The sequence below is a fragment of the Crocodylus siamensis genome, chromosome 15 (genome assembly GCF_052110815.1).
Source record: "Crocodylus siamensis isolate JL-2025a chromosome 15, ASM5211081v1, whole genome shotgun sequence".
NCBI lineage: Eukaryota > Metazoa > Chordata > Crocodylia > Crocodylidae > Crocodylus > Crocodylus siamensis.
The window spans coordinates 25666825-25679170 of NC_143409.1; positions in this window are offsets into that span (position 1 = coordinate 25666825).

Genomic DNA, 12346 nt, shown 5'->3' on the forward strand with positions numbered 1-12346 from the left:
GGGTATCACCAAAGAAGAGTATACCTCCATTTCTCAGGTCTGTAGGGGGGGCTGTTAGAAAAGCTAAGGCAGATACAGAACTAGGGCTAGCATCAAAGATCAAAGACAACAAAAAGTCTTTTTTTAAATACATAGGGAGTATGAAGAAGGAACCGGGTAATGTGGGGCCCCTGCAGGATATGCTTGGCAATCTGGTGGTTGCATCAGAGGAAAAGGCAGACCTTTTTAACAATTTCTTTGCCTCCATTTTTTTGTGCAGGGACCAGGACTCCCCCACCGAGATTCAGGACAGACTCAGGAGAGACTCCACCAGGCCCAGGGTCAGGGAGGACTGAGTTAGGGAACTTCTGGAGAGGCTGGACGTGTTCAAATCAGCAGGTCCAGATGTTTTCTACCTCAGGGTTCTCAGGGAATTGGCAGGGGTTATCGAGAGGCCCCTGGCACAGCTTTGCGAGCACTCATGGTGCTCTGGCCAGGTGCCAGATGACTGGAAGGCCAATGTGGTCCCCATTTTCAAAAAAGGGAGGAGGGAGGACCCAGAAAACTATAGGCTCATAGTCTTACTTTGATCCTGGGGAAGCTCTTTGAGAAGATTATCCAGGATCACAGCTGTGAAGGACCAGCATGGGGGATTATGCTCAGGGGCAACCAGTATAGGTTCATTAGAGGCAGGTCCTGTCAAACCAACCCAATTGCCTTCTATGATCAGGTCACAAAATCATTGGATGCAGGTGTTGCGGTGGATGTAGTCTTTCTGGACTTCAGGAAGGCCTTTGACACGGTTTACCACCCCTTCTCATTAGAAAGCTAGGTGACTGTGGCACTGATGCCTACACAGTTAGATGGGTTGCAAATTGGCTGAGGGGCCACACCCAGAGAGTGGTGGTGGATGGGTCATATTCGACCTGGCAGGAGGTGGGCAGTGGAGTCCCCCAGGGTTCGGTCCTTGGGCCCTCACTGTTCAATTTCTTTATTAGCGACTTGGACAAGCGGGTGAAAAGCACCCTGTTCAAATTCACTAATGACACTAAGATTTGGGGCGAGGTGGGCACACTAGAAGGGAGGGACAGGATATAGCTGGACCTGGACAGGTTACAGGGGTGGGAAAATGAGAATAGGATGGGGTTCAATACTGACAAGTGCAGGGTACTGCACTTGGGCAGTAAGAACCGGAAGCATACCTATAGGCTGGGGAACTCCCTTCTCGAAAGCACAGTGGCAGAAAGAGATCTTGGAGTCATTATCGATTCCAAAATGAACATAGGCTGCCAATGCAAGGAAGTGGTCAGTAAGGCTAACCACACCTTGTCATGCATCCACAGTTGCATCACAAGCAGGGCCAAGGAGGTGATCCTCCCCCTTTATGTGACACTGGTCAGGCCACAGTTGGAGTACTGCATCCAGTTCTGGGTGCCGCACTTTAAGAGGGATGGGACCAGCATCAAGAGGGTCCAGAGGAGGGCCACTGGCATGATCCAGGGACAGCAGGGCAGACCCTATGAGGAGAGGCTACGGGACCTGGTGGCTGTCTATAAACTCAACAGGGGGGATGAGTGGGGAATGGGAGAGACCCTGTTCCCCCGAGCACCTCCCAGAGTAACAAGTTATAATGGCCATAAGTTGTTTGAGAGTAGGTTCAGGCTGGACATTAGAAGGCAGTACTTCACAGTTAAGGTGGCCAGGATCTGGAACCAACTTCCAAAGGAAGTGGTGCTGGCTCCTACCTTGGGGGTCTTTAAGAGGAGGCTTGATAATTACCTAGCTGGGGTTATATGAGCCCAGTATTCTCTCCTGCCCAGGGCAGGGGGTTGCACTTGAAGATCTACTTAGGTCCTTTCTGACCCTACATTTATGAATTGGTGGTGGGGATGGCCCTGTCGGGGGGGGGGCACGTGCCCCCCCATGCTTCCTCTATGCCTCGCCTATGCTTGGAGGCATCCTGCTACCTTGGCAGAGCAATACAATGAAAGGAAAGCAGAGTCTGATTATTAAAATTCTACATTGCCCAGGCTTCCAGCAAGCAGGTTGCACAACCTGAAGACATTGTTTATTAGCATCATAGAAATTCATGTATTGTACTGTATTTCAATAATTATGCACAAGTATTTTAGAAGAACAAACTGTTTTTATCCTTAACTTCAAGACTGGACAATAGGGTCTGTTACATTTTTTTCCCCTTTAACACTAATGAACAAACTGTTTTAGAATATCTCCAGGCCACCTCAATTGCCACTAAACCTCTTTTATTAGTTTATCTTTGACTTTGCTTCCAGGAGTAACTTGTGCAGTTCTTGTTTGAGTATTCTGTTGCACCCTCAACACACCATGTGGCTTGGAGCTTGCATTACGTACTGATGAAAAACAGGCAGATCCAATCATTAGAGTAAACCACTACTGGGACTTTCAAAAACAAAAATCTGTATCAAAGGCTCTTGAAATTAGGTTGTGATGGCATTAGAGGGAAGGTCCACTTTTGAATCAGAAATTCACTTAAGGATAGAAAGCAAAGAATGGATGTAAATGGTCAGTTTGCAGCATGGAACCTAGTAAATAATGCAGTCCCCCAAGGATCTGTGTTGGGACTGGTGCTGTTTAATAATATTCATATATTATCTGCAAAGGAGGGGATAAGTGAAATGGCAAAATTTGGAGGTGACAACACTATCCAGAATGGTAAAATCCAAAGTGGACTTCAGACTTAAAAATTTAATTAAAAATTATAGAGCAAATGGGTAATAAAATGGCAATGGCAGATTAAATTAAATGTAGGTAAGTGCCAATGATGCACATGAGAAAAAATACTCCAAATATATATACATGATGATGGGCTCACACAGGTAAAAGTTCTTAAAGTCATTGTGGACAGTTTGTTAAATATACCAGTGCAATGTTCAACATCAGTCAAAAAGACTAAGAAAATGTTAGGAAGTATTAAGAAGGGAATTTTAAACAAAGCAGAAAGTATCTTTACAGCCCTTTGTAAATCTATGGTATGTTCACACCTTTGAACACTGTGTGCAGTTTTGCCCCCCCTACCAGAGAAAGGATATAGAAGAACTTGAAAAGGTAAAAATAAGTGACAAGGATGGTTAGGGATATGGAAGGACTTCCGTATGAGGAGAAACTAAAGCAGCTAAGAAAAGAGATGCTGGAGGTGGGCTATGATGCAGAGAAAATAATAGGAATTTATTACTTCTCACAATACTAGAGCTAAAGAACATAAATAAAACCATTAGTAGATTTAAAATTAACTGATTTTTCATGCAGGGTGTAATTACTTGTAGAACTCATTGTCACAAGATGTTTTGAAGCCTGATAGTTTAACTCTATTCAAAAGGGGATTGGACAAATTCTTGGGGAAGGTCCATCAGTAGGTATTGAACATGGTAGATAGGGATGAAGCTTTTGGGACTGCTCCAGTCAAGCATAATTAAGGGCTTCCCTTAAAAGTGATAGTTGTGCCAGCTCTGTCATTCCTACAACTGTAAGCGAGGCTGGAAACATTCTCTCAATGACTACTTCTTTTAGGCAATGCATTTCTTTTTCCATTCAAATGATAAGTTGTTCTACACTCCTTGCTACTCGGGACAGTTTTAGAATCATGGAATCATACAAAATTATGGTTAGAAGGGACTTTAGGAGGCCGTCTAGTCCAATCCCCTGCCCAAAGCAGGACTACCCCCAACTAGATCATCCCAGCCAAGACTTTGTCTAGTCAAGTTTTAAAAACCTTCAAGGATGGAGGAGTCCACCACTTCTCTGGATAACCTGTTCCAGTGCTTTACTACCCTCCTTGTGACAGAGTTTTTCCTCATATCTAACCTAAAATTCCCCTACTGCAATTCGTGACCATTGCTCCTTGTTCTGTCCTCTACATCCATCCAGGTTTTTCTTAAACCAGTTTTGGCCATTTTGAAAGTGGTTTATGTGCACTGAACTTCTGCTCTGTTACAGGTTTAAACTAGTTTCCAATCACTTCATAGTTTCATAGTTTCTAGGGTCGGAAGGGACCTGAGCAAATCATCCAGTCCGACCCCCTGCCATGGCAGGAAAGAATACTGGGGTCAAACGACCCCAGCAAGATGTTCATCTAACCTCCTCTTAAATACCCCCCAGGGTAGGAGCCTGCACCACCTCTCTTGGAAGCTGGTTCCAGACCCTAGCTGCCCTGACCGTGAAGTAGCGCCTCCTGATATCTAGTCTGAATCTACCCTCTGCCAGCTTGTGACCGTTATTCCTGGTCACTCCTGGCAGTGCTGGGGGGAACAGTGACTCCCCCAATGCCTGCTGGTCCCCCCTGACTAGTATAACAGGCCACAAGATCCCCCCTCAGCCTTCTCTTGTGGAGGCTGAACAGGTTCGGGTCCCGTAGCCTGTCCTCATAGGGCCTGCCCTGTTGTCCTCTGATCATACGAGTGGCCCTCCTCTGGACCCTCTCCATGCTGTCCACATCCCTCTTGAAGTGCGGCACCCAGAACTGGACACAGTACTCCAACTGCGGCCTGACCACTGCCGCATAGAGGGGGAGGATCACCTCTTTGGACCTGCTCAAGATGCATCTGTGGATGCAAGACAAGGTGCGGTTGGCCTTCCTGACTGCGTCCCCACACTGCTGGCCCATGTTCATCTTGGAGTCAATGATGACCCCCAGATCCTTTTCCGCCTCCGTGCTGACAAGAGGGGAGTTCCCTAACCTGTAGGCATGGTGCCAGTTGTTCCTCCCGAGGTGCATCACCTTGCACTTGTCTGTGTTGAAACCCATCCTATTCTCGTCCACCCACCCTTGTAACCTGTCTAGGTCTGACTGTAGCCTGTTGCATCCTTCCAGTGTGCCCACGTCCCCCCACATCTTAGTGTCATCAGCAAATTTGAACAGGGTGCTTTTTACCCCCTCGCCCAAATCACTGATGAAGATGTTGAACAGTGCAGGCCCAAGGACTGAGCCCTGCAGAACCCCGCTGCCCACGTCCTTCCAGGTTGAGAAGGACCCATCCACTACCACCCTCTGGGTGCGGCCCACCAGCCAGTTGGCAACCCATTTGACTGTGTGGGTGTCTACACCACAGCCCCCCAATGTCTTAATGAGAACGGGGTGAGAAACTGTGTCAAAAGCCTTCCAGAAGTCCAGGAAGACTATGTCCACTGCTACCCCTGCATCTAATGATCTGATGATCTGATCGTAAAAGGCCACCAGGTTGGTCTGACAGGACCTGCCACTGATGAACCCATGTTGGTTGCCCCTAAGCATGCAGTCCCCTGCTGGCCCCTCCTGGATGTGTGCCAGCATAATTTTCTCGAACAGCTTGCCTAGGATCGAGGTGAGACTAACCGGCCTATAGTTTTCCGGGTCCTCCTTCCTGCCTTTATGGAAGATGGGGACCACGTTGGCGCTCTTCCAGTCCTCCGGTACCTCACCAGAGCACCACGAGTGCTCGTAAAGCCGTGCCAGGGGACTTGCAGTGACCTCGGCCAGTTCCTTTAGAACTCTAGGGTGGAGATCATCCGGACCGGCTGACTTGAATACGTCCAACCCCTCCAGAAGCTCCCTAACTAAATCCTCGCTAACCCGTGGCCCAGGTGTGCCTCCCCCGGGGCCCGAGGGGGGCCCAGCAGGGGGGTGGCTGTTCTGGTCCCTACTCAGGAAGACGGAGGCAAAGAAATCGTTAAACATGTTAGCTTTGCCGTCTGGTGTGATGACCAAGTTTCCCAATGCGTCCTGCAAGGGCCCCACATTACCCGGGACCTTCTTTTTACCCCCTACGTATTTAAAAAAGGACTTCTTATTGTCCTTAATCTGGGAAGCTAGTCCCAGTTCCATCTCTGCCTTGGCCTTCCTAACTACCCCCCTACATGCCCAAGCAACTACAGAATAGCCCTCCCTGGTGATGACCCCTTCTTTCCATTGGGTGTAAGCCTCCTTTTTAGCAAGGAGACATTCCCGGATGCTTTTGGTGAGCCACAGAGGCTTGTGTGCTCTCCTGCTCCCTTTGATCCTCGTTGGGATTACCTTTCTTAAACAGGTTTATGTGTAACTTCTTTTCCAACCCCAACTGTGGCTTCACCAGTGCTGAATAGAGGGAAGAATCACTTCCCTTGATCTGTTGGCAGTGCAGCCCAGTATGCCATTAACCTTCTTGGCAGCAAGGGCACACAGTTGTCTCATATTCAGCTTATTGTCCACTGTTCTTGCACGATTGCAAAATCTAGAGACTCTTTGGGAAAACCCAGCCCAGTGTCTCTTGAGAACTCACTAAAGTTATGCTGAGGTCTAGTAAGGAGTCTTAGTGATGCACTCTGAGAACAGGTGTATATTGCTGAAGGGATCTTACACCTTTTCAAACTAAAGAAATTGAAGTTGGCCTGGAAATCAGGAGCATCTCACATGAATAAGATTTGTGCTTCTTGAAGAGACAGCCATTTCTCCTGAACACAGCTAGCTCTGGCAGTTCTCAAAGACCAATTCTTTAAAATCTGTCGGTAAACAGTGCAAAGCAAAACAAAACAAATACAAATAACATTGCCTCATTACCTTCTAGACCAATGGTGCTTTCTATACAGCCAGCTAAGTGAATGATTAAGTCCTGAATATAAAACTATTTAGAACACTGTATATGGCTCAAAGTGCAGGTACAGCTTGTACCCACAAGCTCCCGAAGTCACACGAGTTTTTATAGACATGAGAAATACTGTATGTACTTGGGGATAAGGTTTGAACATACTAGCAGTCTCTCTCCATGCAATAACTTCACTCGATAGAGTTAGAATGCAGATCTACTTCAGGGCAGGATACAGGTTGCTTAAGGCCAAGTGGGAACATGCTAAAAACTAAACAAAAGTGGAGAGACAGAGTTTAGACCTACACTGCTTGGGCTAAAGGAGGTGTGGTATTCAGGCTGCCTTGCATGCATGCAAGAGGCAGACTGGGAGCTTCTGCTGCTTCTCACTACTACAGGAAACCTACAGAAACATTTATATATAGAAACTCTATGGAGTCCAGCATGCACACAGTCCTCTAAGCGCTCCAGGTTTTAAGAGTCATTTCTATTGAAGCCTGTCGGTTTAATCCCCTATTCAAGTTCTAAGAGACTTTTTCCACAAAGGCACAACTTCCTGTAATCCTTCTGACAGCTGTAGAGCTGCCTCCTTAAGCAGCCAGAGGATGAACAAATCAGAACTGTTGGGCATCAATGCGTAGAGGAATTCACAACTTGAAAACACTTTTCCCACTGGAAATTATTGTAATGTATTGTAACAAGACAACAATATAGTGCCATCTATAATATGGCAATAGTGCACTATAAATGCCACAAGTTCAGGTGAATATACTTCCTACTGTATTCTATACAGCAAACACATACCAACTTTGGGATCTGAAAGAGAGGAAAAGGAAAGGTCCTTGCTTTGCAGGGTGAAGTTATGGCAGGACAGCTACTAACTAAGGCTAGCTTCTATTAAAATGGCATAGTTTGTCGTATCGGACAACGCACTGAAGAAAGTTATCACCAATTAAGGGCCTGACCCTACATTCCTTAAGTAGACAAAAATCTCTTTGAAGTCAGTGGGACATTTTGATTGGGTAAGTATACCAGGATCGGCCATCAAATAGAAGCTCTTAATTTTTCCAGAAGGATTAAAAACCTATTTTCATAAGGGAAAAAATCATATATTACCATCAGCAACTAAAAGCTGTTGTGTCTTTTCCTCACAGGGCTCTTGAACTGTAGCATTGCCCCTCCATTTCTCTGGAACGGGGAATTACGAAGCGTCAGAAACTCACTGTGTTCTGTTAGGCCTGATCCACCTTAAATGTTCTCCAGTTTGGTGTCTAGTTGAAGGCTTTGACAGCCTTGCATTCAAAAGGTCAGTAATCAGTCCTCAGGGTAATTTGATTTGAATCCTTAGCTTTTTGCACACTCTGAACCACCAATGCACAGCAAGACACACATCCACAGCCTCCAAAAGGTTAAACTGAGCAGTCTTTAGAAAAAAAAAATTCTCTTCTGATAAGAAACATCAGAGAAACAAGTTGGACAATGAAAATGATTTATACCAAGTTAACTTCACACTTTTGTTTGTGAGCTTTCTAAAATATTGTGAAGTATTTTAAATCTTGGTGTGCATTTTCAGATGACAGACTGGAACTTCCAACTTGTAATGTATTCCACATTCTTGCATACTTGGGGACGCTTATCCATCTTTTCTCATATGCTAGACCTGCTTAGTGTGTGTTAATATTTTCCACGTTACCATAATATCTTTTTTTTCTTCAGCCTCCCACACTGCGGGCCTGAAACCTAAAAGACAGATTTTTGTTTAAGATTTCACTAAACTAAGAACTCAGAAGGACAACTCAGTAAAATAAAGCAATTTTATAAAGGTGATGTAGATGTATTCCTCCATTGGGCTGTCCTATATTCTATAGCATAATTATTCCCTTTGTTGGCCTCTCCTTTTTTGTGAAGGGTGCTACTAACAGAGTCCATAGAGGAAAGGGCAGTCACCTCTTCAGAGAAAAATAACTTAGTAACACCCCCTACTGGCAAATAATACTAAGTGAGTTTTCCTACCTTTAGACTAGTTTCACAATGTGAGATGGTACTACAGGGAGCATGTCTGTGTGCTATTAATGCTATCAAGACTTACTGCACAGTAAAATATAGTAGTGTTTCTTTATACAGTAGTATTATGGCTTATTGTGCAGTAAGCCTTCCTTGGTAGCATGCCTACATGTGCTTCCTGTTGGAAGCAAATCTGCTCCCAGTGGGACCAGCCAGTACAGGGCTGCTTCTACCTAGGTTTGGCCCTTGCAGCAGGCAGGGGGAGCTCCAGGGTCCCCCTGGGTGTTGGCCTGGGGGCTGGCAGGGAGAATGGAGCCTGTCCCAATGCATGGGGGGCCACAAGAGCTCTGCCAGCTGCAGTGGTAGCTGTTCCCTGGCTCAGTACATTGGGAGGGGTCCTGATGTGCATGAGGGTGGGAGACAGCTGCCATTGCAGAGCTCTCCTGGCCCCATGCACATGGGGACAAGCTCCATGCACAGCAAGGCTTCCTTGCACAGCCAAGGGCTAGCCTGGAGCTGTCCTGCTTCTGGGGCAGCTCCCTGCCAACCCCCAGCTGGGCAAGAATTTCCTCAAGTAGCCCGGGGCTGACTGGGCGCTGTACTGCTTCTGGGGCAGCTCCCAGCCAGCCCTGGGCTGGGTGGTCAAATCCCCAAGCAGCCTGGGAATCGCTGGGAGATATCTCATTTCTGGGTATTTCTCTGCCTAGTCTAGGGCTGGCTGGGAGCTGTCTCAGAAGCAGGACAGCTTCCAGCCAACCCCTGGCTCTGTGGGGAAGCAGAGAGCTCCCCAGTCCTGGTGCTGCTCTGTTCTCGGCTCTCGTGGTCCCCAGGTGTTGGGGTTGACCAGGAGCAAATTTGCTCCCAGTCAGCATCTACACATTCTACTGCACAGTTAGTTCACTACTTGTATTCACAGGTAGTAGCTAACTGCACAGTAGACTAATTTACTGCACAGTAATTAGTGTGCATGTGTGTACCGCACAGTAAAGCATCTTGTGTAGGCACACCTAGGATAAATTTTATCAAGTGCTTATTCCTCATTCAACAAAACACTTGAGCTGCTGGAAGTTGTCAAAATGGGAACTGAACTTTTATCACATTCTAGACCAAGTACCCAAGTAGTACATTTATTTCTTACCATTTTAGTTTGTAATACAAAGGAGCACTTAAAAAAATCCCCATTTGGTGTATTCTTTGGTACACACCAACTTTAAACAGGTATTTGAGCCTAAGAATGTGAGAATTTGCATAAAAAGGGAAGAGAGAAAAACAAAGAAAACATGTCACATAAAAACTGTTTAATACATTCTTGTACATTGTGAATGTCTGTAGCATTAACTTGGTGCACTGTCACCAGAAAGGAAAACATCTAGATGTAAATAGGCTGCAGAAGAAGGGAAAATACAATAGATTAGTTATCCTGTTTAATAATCTAAAAGGACTTAAACTCAGGTGAAGATCAATAGAATTCTCATTTAAATTGTCCTTTAAAGACTAAATTACTACAGGATTGGTTTTTGCCATAGTTTCATAGTTTCTAGGGTCAGAAGGGACCTGAGTAGATCATCTAGTCCGACCCCTGCCATGGCAGGAAATAGTACTGGGGTCAAACGACCCCAGCAAAGTGTTCATCTAACCTCCTCTTAAACCCCCCCAGGGTAGGAGCCTGCACCACTTCTCTTGGAAGCTGGTTCCAGACCCTAGCTGCCCTGACTGTGAAGTAGCGCCTCTGCTTGTGACCGTTATTCCTGGTCACTCCTGGCGGTGCTCGGGGGAACAGTGACTCCCCCAGTGCCTGCTGGTCCCCTCTGACTAGTTTATAACAGGCCACAAGATCCCCCCTCAGCCTTCTCTTGTGGAGGCTGAACAGGTTCAGGTCCCGTAGCCTGTCCTCATAGGGCCTGCCTTGTTGTCCCATGATCATGCGAGTGGCCCTCCTTCGGACCCTCTCCATGCTGTCGACATCCCTCTTGAAGTGTGGCGCCCAGAACTGGATGCAGTACTCCAACTGTGGCCTGACCAGTGCCGCATAGAGGGGGAGGATCACCTCTTGGGACCTGCTTGAGATACATCTGTGGATGCATGACAAGGTGCGGTTGGCCTTCCTGACTGCCTCCCCACACCGCTGGCCCATGTTCATCTTGGAATCAGTGATGACTCCAAGATCATTTTCCACCTTGGTGCCGACAAGAGGGGAGTTCCCCAACCAGTAGGTATGGTGCCGGTTCTTCCTCCCGAGGTGCATCACTTTGCACTTGTCTGTGTTGAACCCATCCTATTCTCATCTGCCCACCCCTGTAACCTGTCTAGGTCTGATTGTAGCCTGTTGCGTCCCCCCGCATCTTAGTGTCATCAGCAAATTTGAACAGGGTGCTTTTTACCCCCTCATCCAAATCACTGATGAAGATGTTGAACAGTGCGGGCCCGAGGACCGAGCCCTGCGGAACCCTGCTGCCCACGTCCTTCCAGGTTGAGAAGGACCCATCCACTACCACCATCTGGGTGCGGCCCACCAGCCAGTTGGCGACCCATTTGACTGTGTGGGTGTCTACACCACAGCCCCCCAATGTCTTAATGAGAACGGGGTGAGAAACTGTGTCAAAAGCCTTCCAGAAGTCCAGGAAGACTATGTCCACTGCTACCCCTGCATCTAATGATCTGATGATCTGATCGTAAAAGGCCACCAGGTTGGTCTGACCTGCCACTGATGAACCCGTGTTGGTTGCCCCTAAGCATGCAGTCCCCTGCTGGCCCCTCCTGGATGTGTGCCAGCATAATTTTCTCTAACAGCTTGCCTAGGATTGAGGTAACACTAACTGGCCTATAGCTTCCCGGGTCCTCCTTCTTCCCCTCTTTGAAGATGGGAACCACTTTGTCCCTCTTCCAGTCCTCCAGCACCACACCAGAGCACCACGAGTGCTCGTAAAGCCGTGCCAGAGGTCCTGCAATGACCGCAGCCAGTTCCTTTAGAACTCTAGGGTGGAAATCGTCCGGACCGGCTGACTTGAATACCTCCAGTCCCTCCAGAAGCTCCCTAACTAGTTCCTCACTAACCCATGGCCCAGGTGTGCCTCCCCTGGGGCCCGAGGGGGGCCCAGCAGGAGGGTGGCTGTTCTGGTCCCTACTTAGGAAGACAGAGGCAAAGAAATTGTTAAACATGTTAGCTTTGCCGTCTGGTGTGATGACCAAATTTCCCAACGCAGCCTGCAGGGGCCCTACATTACCCGGAACCTTCTTTTTTACCCCCTATGTATTTAAAGAAGGACTTCTTATTGTCCTTAATCTGGGAAGCTAGTCCTAATTCCATCTCTGCCATGGCCTTCCTGACTGCCCCCCTACACCCCCGAGCAACTGCATTATAGTCATCCCTGGTGATGTCCCCTTCTTTCCACTGGGTGTACACCTCCCTTTTAGCAAGGAGACATTCCTGGATGCTTTTGGTGAGCCATGGAGGCTTGTGTGCTCTCCTGCTCCCTTTGATCCTCGTTGGGATTACCTTCCTTTGGGCTTCGAGGATCGTCTCCTTAAGGAGCGACCATTTTCCTTGGACACCTGGCTCCCCTCCCCTCCGGGACCTCAGCGCTTCCCCAACTATTCTCCTTAGCTCGTTGAAGTCTGCCCTCCTGAAATCTAGGGCCGCTGCCTTACTGCATGCCTTTGCCACCTTGCGCTGGATGGTGAATTCCAGCAGGCGATGATCGCTGTCGCCCAGGTGGTCGAGCACCCGCAGCCCCCTCACCAGGTCATCACCCATGGCCAGCACTAGGTCCAACAAGGTGTCTCCCCTG